The sequence below is a fragment of the Camellia sinensis genome, chromosome 3 (genome assembly GCF_055761805.1).
Source record: "Camellia sinensis isolate YWXY chromosome 3, ASM5576180v1, whole genome shotgun sequence".
NCBI classification, from domain to species: Eukaryota; Viridiplantae; Streptophyta; class Magnoliopsida; order Ericales; family Theaceae; genus Camellia; species Camellia sinensis.
The window spans coordinates 53,785,695-53,798,491 of NC_138963.1; positions in this window are offsets into that span (position 1 = coordinate 53,785,695).

Consider the following 12,797-nt stretch of genomic DNA (forward strand, 5'->3'; position numbering starts at 1 on the left):
GGTCCCAATATTCCCAGGGCACCTAAATGCTGTCTTGTGAACATCTTCCTCCGCAATGCAGATTTGGTTATAGCCTGAGTGTCCATCCATCATTGATAAAATGTGATGTCATGCTGCGCTATCTACCAACAAATCTACTATAGGCATAGGATATTCATCTTTTGGAGTTGCCAGATTTAAGTTTCTAAAATCAATGCATACTCTCATTTTGCCATTTTTCTTGACTACAGGTACAATATTAGATAGCCACTCAACATACCTGGCTGTTCTGATAAAGCCTGCCTTGAGTAGTCTAAGAATTTCTTCCTTGACTTTCTGGATCACCTCTGAACCCATTCTTCTTGGTTTTTGTTTGTATGGCTTGAAGTTAGGCTTCATGGGAAGCCTATGTTCCACTAATGACCTATCCAATCCTGGTAGTTCATTGTATGACCATGCAAAACAATCTTTATATCTTCTCAGAATAACCAACAACTGGTCCTTATCAGGAGAACTTAACCAAGCACTTATATAAATGGGTTGTTGTACAGAATCTTCCCCTAAATTTATTTCTTCTAAGGGGTCTTGTATCTGAGTACTTACTGGAACCCCTTCTTTGATCTTCTCTGACTTCGCAGGAATCTCCTTGCTGTGTTCTGCTTCCAGGCTCTTTGATTCCTCCTCTTTATTCTCCTCCTCATGGACAAAATCTGTCCAAAAGGATTCTTCTTCCTGTATTTCTTGGACTTTTGTTTCTATGTCCAATGCACAGTATTTATCAAGAGTTGAAATTCTGGCTTGTTGCTGCTCCCGCTTGCAGCCAATCATCATGACTTCTTCCTCCTGCTCTCGAACTTTCTGGACTATTGACTTTATATCCAATATTGAAAATTTGATTAAAGCCAAAGACCGGGCTTCTGGTGCTTCATCTTGCTGCCTATAACTAGGCATCATTGTCATCTTTAACCTCTAGCTCTTCACCAGCACTCTCCTGGACTAAATGCTTCAGGTGTGCTACTTCCTTATCAGCCGTTTCTTCGGCTGAACCATCGAATTCCATCAGTATACTGAGGGGTGCCACGCCGTCAATATACAACTTGGCTTCTGCGAAATCAGCACAGGCTATGAAAGGTTGAGGATCTGCATTAATTTCCTTCGTCTTCCCATTGCCTAGAGCTATTATCATTTTTTGATGCAAAGAGGAAGGCACACATTTATTAGTGTGGATCCAATCTCTACCAAGTAAAGCATTGTACTTGGCATTGCTATCGATGACGAAAAACGCCGTCATGCAGTCCTTGGTTCCCACACTTAGGTTGATGGGTAGAATTTCCTGGGCCATCTGCTTGTCTCCGGCAAAACCAGCGATGGTTGTACTGGTTGGGATTAACCTGGGATTCCTCTTTCCTAATTTCTTCAAGGAGGATTTTGGTAATAAGTTCACCGCCGCTCCATTATCCACCAAGACTCGGTTTAACTGAACCCCATCGAAGAAGGCCTTAATGTACAAAGGCTTAACATGCTGCGTCATGGAATTCGAGGGATATTCGAATGGATATGAGAGGTTAATGCTTACCACTTCCTCGCTCTCATATTCAGCTTCCATTGGGGTAACCATTTCGAAATTATCTTGCACTATACTCGCTTGTGAATCTTCACTAGAGATCGGAATTGGATCAGCTTCCTGCCTCTCTTGATTCTCATCTCCAGCTTGGAATTCCTGTGGTAGTATGTGTACCATGTTCACTGATACCGGGAGAAACGAGCCAAACTGGATGGCTGGCTGTACCTGTTTCCCCTCTTGGTCAATTTCTTCAGAAACATCCTGCATGATGCATTCTAGTATTTCATTGCTAACAGGTCCCTTCGAATGATTTTCCTCAGCTGGCTTTCCAACCAGAAATGTTTGCTCAGCCATGAAGGCTTCGAACATTTCTTCTTCCACCATTTCTTTCTTCTGGCTTACGCCACTATCTTCTTCCGTTTCGCTACCACTCTCCATCAGAGCTTTCTCCATCCCTGCTAGACTTTCCTTCTCTCTGGCCTTTAGTTCAGAATGAACCTTGGCCAACTGTTCTCTGCTGCGGTCCACCTCGTTTTGTATAACTGGCTTTGAATTATGGTCTGACTTTCGATTCTTCTTTTCTCCTATCTGGATCATCGAAGAACTCTTTCCACTTTCTTTCAGGTCTCTCTGGTATTGGGTGTAGCTACGTTGAATTTTTCTCCTTTGTGATCTGGAAATAACGGGGACCATATCTGGTTCCCTCGTTCTCGGGTGTTTCAGCAATACCTAGTTATTGGGGGCCACCAAAGGAGGCTTAACCATCCTACTTTGATTTCCAAAATTCCTTTGGGAAGGCATTTCCCTAGGTTTGTTTTACATCACAAACCAATCTGGGACTCCAGGTACCCACGAACTTACTGACCTAGACGTTGAACCGCCTCTTTCTTCTTTCGAGGTCACCTTCGAGGCTGGCTGTGAAGACAATTGTTTGGCCCTGTCTCCAAGCTTTGAGCCTGATTCAGGTTCTCGGTGATGGTGATCATTTTCTGTCCTTCGTGAAGCTGGCCCAAGGGGCCAATTCCTGGCTTTGATACCAAAACCTGAACTCTTCTCCAGCCTTCTTTCAGAATGACTACTCTCCAACCTGTAATAGTTAGGTGATCTGGACTCATAGAAGGGCCTCTTGCCTTTAGCATACATTCTATCAACTGCAGGTTCAACCACTAATGGCTGCTGCCTAACATTAGCCGGATACGGCCTTTTGTTATAAGCATTGGTTGGTTTGGGACGCCTCTGCACATCCCTGTAATACTGCTTCCCATCGACTGGAAGGCCTTTCAACCACTTATAACTCAGTCTGCACCTGGGACACATTTGTTGTATTACGGCTGCCTCTAGGGAGTCATCATCCAGTGCTTCTTCATCAGAGTCTTCCCTCTGATGTGGGAAATCTCGTCCCATGGCTGGTGGACTTCTAAGGTCTTTTTTGGTTGCTGTCTGGTTGGCCACATGCATCTGTACATTGACTTCCTCCAATTCTTTCAGAGACAAGTTCTGAAAGTCTGACATAATGACATTGGCTGCCACCTCTCCATTTCTGGAAATGGATTGCTATCGATCCCCATGGCTTTTTCAGCTTTGGCTGGGAACTTCAAACTCCCCTTCCGAATTTGTTCTTGGATCCTGTCTCGAAAAACAACACAGTTTTTAGTCGAGTGAGACCAAGAATTATGCCATTTGCAATATATTTTTCCTTTAAGTTCATCAAGAGATGGAATTTTAACACCCTTTGGTAACTTAAGGAAGTTGGCCGCAAGCAAATGATCAAAAATGTCATCTGCCTTAGTTAAATCGAAAAAATATTTCCTGTGGAGATCTTTCTTTTTAAACTGCTGGTCAATTGTTGTATCTTTATGGATTAATGCTTCACAGATCATAGGCTCTTTTCCCACAATCTCTGCTGCATCAATCTCATAATTAGGATCTTTGTAGTATGTCCTATATGATGCATTATTTCGATCCTGTTCCTCTTCTAGTAATGCTTCATATCTAGATACTTTATAAGTCAGTTCCACTAAATCTCTAAACTCTGTTGAATCAAGCTTCTTTCGAAGCCTGAACTCTAGGCCATTTTGGGCCAATCTTACAAATTCAGTTTCTGGCAAGATTACTCTACATTTATTTCGAGCCCTCTTAAATCTGGAAATAAACTGAGTAGCCTTCTCTTCAGGCCTTTGACTCAATCTGGCCAAGTCTGCCATGGAAACTTCTGGCTCTGATTGGAAGAACTGGGCATGAACTGCCTCTTCCATTTGCTGCCAAGTCTGGATGGAGCCAGGTGGAAGGTTAATATACCATACAAATGCTCCTCCGGTTAGAGAATTTGGGAATAGTCTCAACTTTATATAGTCATGATTGGTAAATTCACCACATTGAACGGCAAACCTAGCAATATGTTCTACTGTGGATTGGTTTCCGTTCCCATGAAAGAGGACAAAATCTGGTATCCTGAAACCTCTTGGATATTCATGTACCCTATCGACCCATTCTGGGTATGGTTTTCTATACACAGGGGTCTGGACCCTCCGAGCCATTGGTCCACACAACTCCCTAACTATCTTAGTGATCTGGTCCCTAGGGACCATATTTTGCGCCTGCTGAACCACCACTGGGGGAACAAACATAGGATTTGGTGGACAAACTTGTGCTTGTGGTCCTCTTGGTCCATAAGGTGGTACATTTGGGACTGGCTGTCCCTATGGTAGAGGGTGCTGCTGGGGGTGTTGGTAACCTCTTTGAGCCTGTCCTGCGAAAGTACCCACAAAAGGTGCTGGAACAGGTATTGTATCCCTTCCACTTGTAGGAAAACCTTCCAACCCCCCGGGTATAAATTCGAATACGGGATTATTGTACCCCCTGGTGCCAGGTATGGCTTCGAATGTGGGATTTGGAATATTCTTATGCCATTTTCTTGTACCAGGCCAGATCCACCAATCTGCATGGCTTCACTGTTGAACATTGAGGCATTCTGGCCTGCTACAGGCCTCGAAATGGGTTCGTACCAAGACTGAGGTGGTAATCTTTCATGAATCTGATTACTGGTTTGACCATTAGAATGTTCATTAGCTTGCATAGGCTGTTTGTCTCTAGCCAATCTTTGCTGAGGGACATTCACCTCCTCTATGTGTCTTACATTCGTTGGTTGGTGGTTATTTATTCGATCCAAAAAGGATACTGCCCACCTTTCCATTGTGTTTATTAATTGCTGTCCCATGGCATATACCAAGCCGCCCCACGGATTGACAGGCTGAGTAGATGGGACACTGGATGGTCCAATTCCTTGGTCTCGTCCACTATTACGAACAAATGGTATTTGCTCTGAAGTATTGGTCTGTTCGACCATGGGTTCCGATAGGATAGGAGTCTCCACAGGATGTGTTATCACATTATCCTCCGGATTGGATGTCTCCACTTCTCCTTCCACGCCTTCTTCCAAACGTTCATTTTCTCCTTGTCTCCTACGTCTAGCCATTTTTTAAAAGGTCCCATTGGGCGTGCCAAAAATATATGTTGGCTTTTTTGGCTTTCGAAGGTTACTTTCGTAATTATGAGCGTGCCGGCAAGGATCAATCAGTCCTTACAGAATTGTAATTGCCAAACAATTATTCAGATGATTGTGTTATGGTTCTTTCGGCCTCAATAAAGAGGACTTTTACTGGTGGCTTACTGGTAATTTGACTTCAGAAAACTTGAGCATAAGAACAGTTAAATAAACTGAAGTATTTCATTAGTATGAAAAACTTACAATGATCTTAGTTCCGTAGAGAATTACAGCGGCAATATACTCGACAACTACTCCTACAAATGAAGTGCAGCGCAGAAACTTAAAGTACAGGAATATAAAGGACAGGAAGTAACACTGGAATATGTAAAGTGATTCTTTAGATTTTTCTTCCTCTATTCTCTGAAGTCCTTCCTGCTATTTATACTTTCGGAAGATAACCATCGAATTGCACTTCAAACCGTCGAACTGCCCCTCCGTAATCGCTGATCATGCTACCTTATAAGTAGCTCCACTATGCCTTCACTTGCAGTTAGGCTTCCCCCTTATATTCGAATTTGAATGTGAGCAACCGTTGAAGCCACGTCACTGTACGTCTCTTTGTTGATTCGCTACTACTCAGATCTTATAACGACCAATATTAATTGCCACGTGTATGATCAGGATCGAAGACCTATCTGGTCTCCCCATATTACCCTCACTTTGCCACGCGTCGAATTGTCACTGGCTTAGTACAAAATGTGTAGCCAACAGACGCATATTAAAAAATGTCAAATCCTTTGCTCTTGTAAATTCTCAAAAATAAAATTTCAAAAAAATGTTTTTCTTAAACATTATATTTTAATTTTGTCATGTGGTTGCAAATTATTGAAAATAAATAATTTAGCTCTTATTGAAGTATGTTTTGTTGAATTAAATGTTATTCATTATTGAAAAATGTATAAGGAATGTATTGAAAGGAATTTAATTTATGAGCATGGCGTCTTAATTGAGTTGGATTTCAATTGGGCGAACACGTATTCAAGGGCGAGTTTGATGTCATAAAGCGACATAAGACATGCATTTATGGGCGTTTAGCCTACTTGTGGCATGAGTTGTTTTTACTAGATTAAGGCCTCGTTTGGGAAGCGATCGATTTAGTTAAAAAGTTATTAAAAAAATCAAAAAGTCAACAATTCATATAAAAAAGTTAAAGATTTCATTTTCTTTCTACTTTTTGCACATCTTTTCTTAAAAAGTTAAAAAGTCATTCCAAACATACTAGTTTTTTTTTTTTTACATCACATTTTAACTAAAAAGTCAAAAAGTTACTAAAAAAAACTTGTTCCCAAAGGCCTAAGATTTGAGCTTGCATTTGACATGATAGGTTAAGATTTAACAATCGATGGTAAAGGAGAATTTAGACGGGTTTGACAACTTGATGGAATTCAAGTGCCTCATAGACAAAAAGAAAAATGATTTTTTTCCCGATTTTGAGCCCCCCCGAACAGCCCGAAAGAGAAAGAGAAAGAGAAAGAGAGAAAGAGAGGGAATAGAAAGACAGAGAGGGCCCCTCTTCCGCTTCCGCCGCCGCCGATCGATCAACCGGCCGATCGTCGCAGCAGCTCGCCGCAGCCCCGCCGTAGCTCGACCGATCGTTGCAGCTCGTCGCAGATCTTCGCAGATCTTCTTCTTCTTCTTCTTCTCTTCTTCTTTCTTTTTCTTCTTTTCTGATTGAAAAAAAAAAAAAATTCAAAACGACGAAATGACGTCGTTTTTTAATTTGGGGGGGGATTCAGAGGCCTCTTTTTCGAGCTACCAATCACTTTTGTAGACAAAAATATTCTACTGCACCTCTAGAAAGAGCTGGCCCATGGTAATACATCATTGTAAACTTAAATTTTGTGAGTTATGTAATGCTTGGAAGACGAAATTATTGATTGTGGATAGGTTGACTGGTATGGGTAATTTATATTTTGCATGAGGGGATTCTATATGTAATTTATTATTTATGGCCAATAAAGTATTTTATCATCTTAATTCATAAAATATTATTACATATAAATATACCGTTAAATTATCCACACATGAACAATATAATTGAAACACAAATAACAAAGTCTCACTTGTGATCTATTTTTTAATTTTTTTGATATTGATTGATATGAAGATTAATTATCAACGTTTATAGTGTTATTAAATGTTTCAACACTGTAAAGACAATGTGAAACATCGATGTATTGCACAATATTCTCTCCGTCTCAAAATAATAGTCTCTTTTAAAAAATTTAACTTTTTTTTGATAGTACAATTATTGCATTTTAAAAAAATTAATTTTTCGAAATTACTTTTGGATAGTACATTTTTTGAGAAATACCAATGTTATAATTATATTTTTTGTGTTGTTAATGAATTTAAAAGAATAGCAGAATAAAAAATTTATATTATTTTTGTACTTAATTTTTGAAAAGGAACTAATATTTTGAGACAATAAAAAATTGAATAATGGGCTAATATTTTGAGATGAAGAGAGTATAAAAAATAAACAACCGTGATTGAGGCCTCGAAATCCTGCCTCGAAATTGCCTCGAATGCAATTTTTTTTTTTTTTTTTTTTTGTTTGTTTTTTCTGGGCTAAATCATTACAGAAAAAAATAAATAAAAATAATAATAATAATAATAAGCAAAGCATCAACCCAGCAAAAAAAAAAAAAAAAAAAAAAAAAAAAGCAAATTCGAGTCAAATTTGAGCAAAAAAATTTGAGGCCTCAATCATTTTTGAAAAACAAATTTAGATAATTTGAAATCAAGTTATAATTTAATATTAAAACTTGATTAAGACAGATAGATTTTGAAATTTTATCATATTTTTATCTTCTTTTGCGTAAGCTTTCAATTTACCATCATTTTAATATGTACCACCTTCACTTTTAAGTTCGTGCAAACTTAATCACACCTTATTTTGATTTTTACTCAACGAGGTCTCCACTATCCCTCGAATTATCTTATGATTGTCAACTGACGGAAAAAAAAAAAAAAACAAATTTTATTAAAATATTTTGTTCCATTCCTCAAGTACACAACCAACACTATAACGAGAATAAAAATATAGAGACATAGGGGTGTTTGGCAAATGTTTTTTTTTTTTAGTTAAAATTTGTAAAAAAATAAAATAGGTTAAAATAGTTAATAAGATAAAATGTTTCATCAAACTCATAATCATTTCAGTTTTTCTTTCACAAATATCACATCCAAATAGCCGTATAAGATAAAATAAGTTATTTTAACTAAATAAGATAAAATGTCACATTCAACCCATAATCATTTCATTTTTTCTCTCAAAAAAGTCAAAAAGGCCAAAAATTTATCTCAAACGAGACTTTTTAGCCTCTGACTAAGGTCTCGTTTGGCAAGTATCCCTTTTAGTCAAAAAGTCAAAAAGTTATTAAAAAATCTAAAAAGCCAATCCATACCAAAAATTCAAAGATTCTCTTTCTCTCTATTTTTTGCACATCTTTTCGTAAAAATCCAAAAAGTCATCCCAAACATACTAGTTTTTTTATATCACATTTTAACAAAAAAGTTACTAAAAACGTCTATTCCCAAACGAGGCCTAAAGTAGCCAAAAAGTCAACCCACATCTCAAACGAGCTCTAAAATAACCTATTAGAATAACAATTTCCCAAACACCCAATTATGGTTTTTGGGCTTGAATAAGTGAAACAATTCAATATAAAAGAGAAAAAAGAAAAGAAAAACTAGATAGATAAGAAAGAGCTATCTACCATTCTCCAATACTATGAGCTAGGAGTGAGCAACAGATATATCGATTCGTTTAAACCGATCGAACTGAATCAATCCGTCGCATTTTGGACAGATCCGTGATAAAGAGCGAACGATTGCGAATTGATTTTTTTTCAATCCGCCTAGTTTTGGATGAATGGCGGATTTGAGATTCATTTGGCCGCAACCGAACTGCTAAACCGCGAGCACCTTTAATAATTTGTAAGACTTTGTGTTTTCAATTTGTTTAGATATTTTATTTGTGTTTTCAATCGAAAAAGAGTTTAAATATTCTGTTAAAAAAGAGTTTTCAACTTAAATATATTTGTTGAATTGAAAAAATAAATGTATTATTTATCTATATTTTTTGGTTTTTAAATCTAACTCTAAAAATAATAAATAAAAAAGATGATATATGATGGTTGGTTTTTGTTTTTAAAAACAGATATAGATGTAACAATACAAATGCATACAATCTTTGTTACTGCTCGTTTCATGGTTTTGGTGATTTGAGTTGCTTTTATATTTTAAGAACCACAGATTATAATATTTTATGTAATACTCTATATGGATGAGACATGCTGTAATTATAATATATGGATACTGCATGTAGTGATTATAATACTTTTTTAAGCCATTGACTTTAATACTTTTCTTTTTTTTTTTTTTTTTTTTTTTGAGAAAGTGCACAAGTTGAGTTATGTTGAAAATTTATAAAATTTTAAACCGCCAAACTGATTCGCATTCATCCGCCAATCTGACGGACATATGCAGATTGATTTTCTCCAATCCGTCCATCTGACGAACGGATAGCGGATTCAAGGTTCCGTGGCCGCAATCGATCGGCGCCCACCCCTTGTATGAGCTCGTTTGAGATATGAGTTGACTTGATTCAAGGTTAAAAAGTCTCGTTTGGGATAGACTTTTTGACGTTTTTGAGAGAAAAATGAAATGATTATACATTGGATGTGACATCTTGTTCTATTTGACTAAAATAGTATATTTTTATCTTATATGACTATTTTAGCCCAAATTTTCATCCCAAATGAGCCCTATGTTATTCCTCTAACATTCAAATTTAATCAAGGCAGCTTGCCACATGTCATTGGTTTATTGTCTAAAATTCAATTTAGGGTAAATTTGCAAAGATTTAAAAAAAACAATAATAATAGCTTACAAAATTTTCAACAATGATATATTTAGAACTTTAAGAGCATCCAAAATGGATGCGGTAATGAGTTTGTTAGTGTCAGGTGTTAGTTTTTGGCCAGTCAAAAATATTGTTGGGTGCTGCAATGAATGTGTTAGTGTTGTGTGGTAGTATCAGCTGTTAGATTGTTTGTTAACTGCAGCGAGCGTTTTAGCCAGCGAAGAAGAGAGAGGAGTGTGCCTGAAGGAAGTTCTCCCAGACGTCCGACCGGAAGTTCACCTCGGATGTTCGGACCCTTCAAGAAAAGAGAAAAAAAAAAAATTGGTTTGATCGGTTGACTGGTCAACGACAAATTTTTTTTTTTTTTACTTGTTAGGATTTTTTTTTGGGCTTGAAATTTTTGATTAAACTAAATTATTTATTTATTTTATTTATTATATACACACATATATATATATATATATATATTCTTAACATACACCTTAATACATCCTTAACACATCAATTGTATCACCATTCATTCAATATTCACTCACTAAATTAACAAACTCTTACCACACATTTTTTGGCCCCACTTTTAATATTTTTTGTCATATGACACACTTTAACACATCCATTGTGGATGCCCTAATTGAGCTTTAATGACATTAAAAATTAAAAAATTTTAAAAAGACCAAAATATTACATCACAATGGGGTCCACTTCTCATTAGAACTCTTACAGCCCATAAATTAGAGTTCCGAATCTTTTTTCCAAAATTTTATTATTCATGATATCTATTAAAGTAAGGTATGGTTTATATTCTAAAATTTTATTTTTTATGCACATTATTGAAGTGAGTTCTATTTAAATTCTAAAATCTTATTTATCTGTTTTTACGTCATATTTTATTTTTCTGTTCATTGTGGCGTATTAATTATGCCAAGTTCGATTATGGTTTGTCAATTGAAATCATAAACTATTTTCAAAGAAAAACCTTAACTATATTTGTTTTTATTATTATTATTTATGTCGACATGCATGTTAATGTGACGTGACAGATGTGTTAATGACATAGAATGATGATATATTAAAAGAAGAGCCAGAAAGTTTGCACTTGCAGCATTTTGAAAGTTAATTATTGAGATTAACAAGTCAATATCAAATCAAACACCAAATATGTAAAATTGTTCATATCAAATATGGGATATGGATAATATTGAGGAAATCGTGGGCTTAGGTTATTTTTTTATCTCATGTGATTGAGCCTATAAATAGGCCAAGAGAGATATAAAGATCAATCAATCAATCATCAATAACCACCCACAAATCGTGAAGAATTATTTAGGAGTACTTTAATTTAACAATTGTTAGGAGTAGATTAGTGATAGTTTTCTCCAACCCTTATTTCTTTTCTTTTTGTCAATTATCGTATTTTTTTATTCATTTGTTCTTGTAACTAGTAACAAATGACAAGTTAATTAAATAAATACATATTTTGTTATTTTTCATTCTTTTTTTACCTAATTACCTTCAGGGAAGTTCTTAATCTGTTTAAAGTATAGAATTCAACCACAAAACCAGATCCTTTTATGTTTATTTAGAAATTTGTTTATGCTTGTCTATCAATTCCTGTTGATAGGGCTTAAACCAATTTTTTAATAACAATATGTCACATAATTAATAAGTAAAACTAAGGAGTTGTTTGGGGTGAGTTAAATAAATCACCTTTTTTTAAAAAATTATTTTATTTTTGTTTTTGGTGACTTTTGTTTTCAAAATTTATTTTTATGTAACAATATTTTACTTTCTCCGTACGTCTTTTATAGACGAATATAAATTAATTTTTTTTTTGAAAATTTCTAGAAAAAAATAAAAAAGCTATTTTTTTTTGAAATTTTTAAAATTTTTCAGTTCGTCTCATCAAATTAAATTTAGAAATTTAAATTTTTTAAAACTTAAAAAAAATCCTTTAAAAATGAGAAAAAAAAAATCAAACAAACAAACTCCAAACACACACTTAATTAAATATTTGTTGAAAATTCTAAAAATATCATCGAGACCATGCTCATTTATCCAATTTAAGAAACCACATCCACATGTAAATAACCACACAAGAGCACTTGGGCTTTTTTCTGAAATCATGAAAAAGATTAACTTATTTAAATTGTATTATTATTATTTTTTATATATTTAAAAAAACACCCGAAAACAAGTCTTAAGCTCCGTTTGAAATGTGAATTAATTTTTAAATTTTTTAACTGTCTTAACTTGAAATTGAAAAATCTCGTTTAAAATAAAATTTTTAACTTTACTAAAAAAATAAAATAATTATAAATTAAATGTAACATTTATCTCATTTAATTAAAATAATCTATTTTATGTTATATAACTATTTTAAGCCCCATGATGTGTCGAAACGGGGCTTTAATAATTTGCCCTATAATTTGCCCTATACTCTATCTATCTACCTGTTTCATGTTGATGTCAAATTAGGTTTGGTTTGACATAACTTAAAAAAATTAAAAAATAAAAAAATTATTATTTTATTTAAATTACATAATTTTATTTAAATCATATTATATCTCTACCACATCATTTCAAACTCAACTCATATTTTATAATTTTTTTCATAAAAATAAAAAAATATACTTATTTAAATAATCTCAAATAATCCCATATTACCCAGTCAACGCGCACACCAGCATCACCTTCCAAAACTCCAACCACCTATTCCTTCTCACTCCCTCTCCTATATTTTTGTTAATCCATTTCCATTTTGAATCCAAGCTTATCCATCTATCTATCATCTCATCTCATACTAAAAAATATCCAAATCCAACAAACCCCAAATGTTG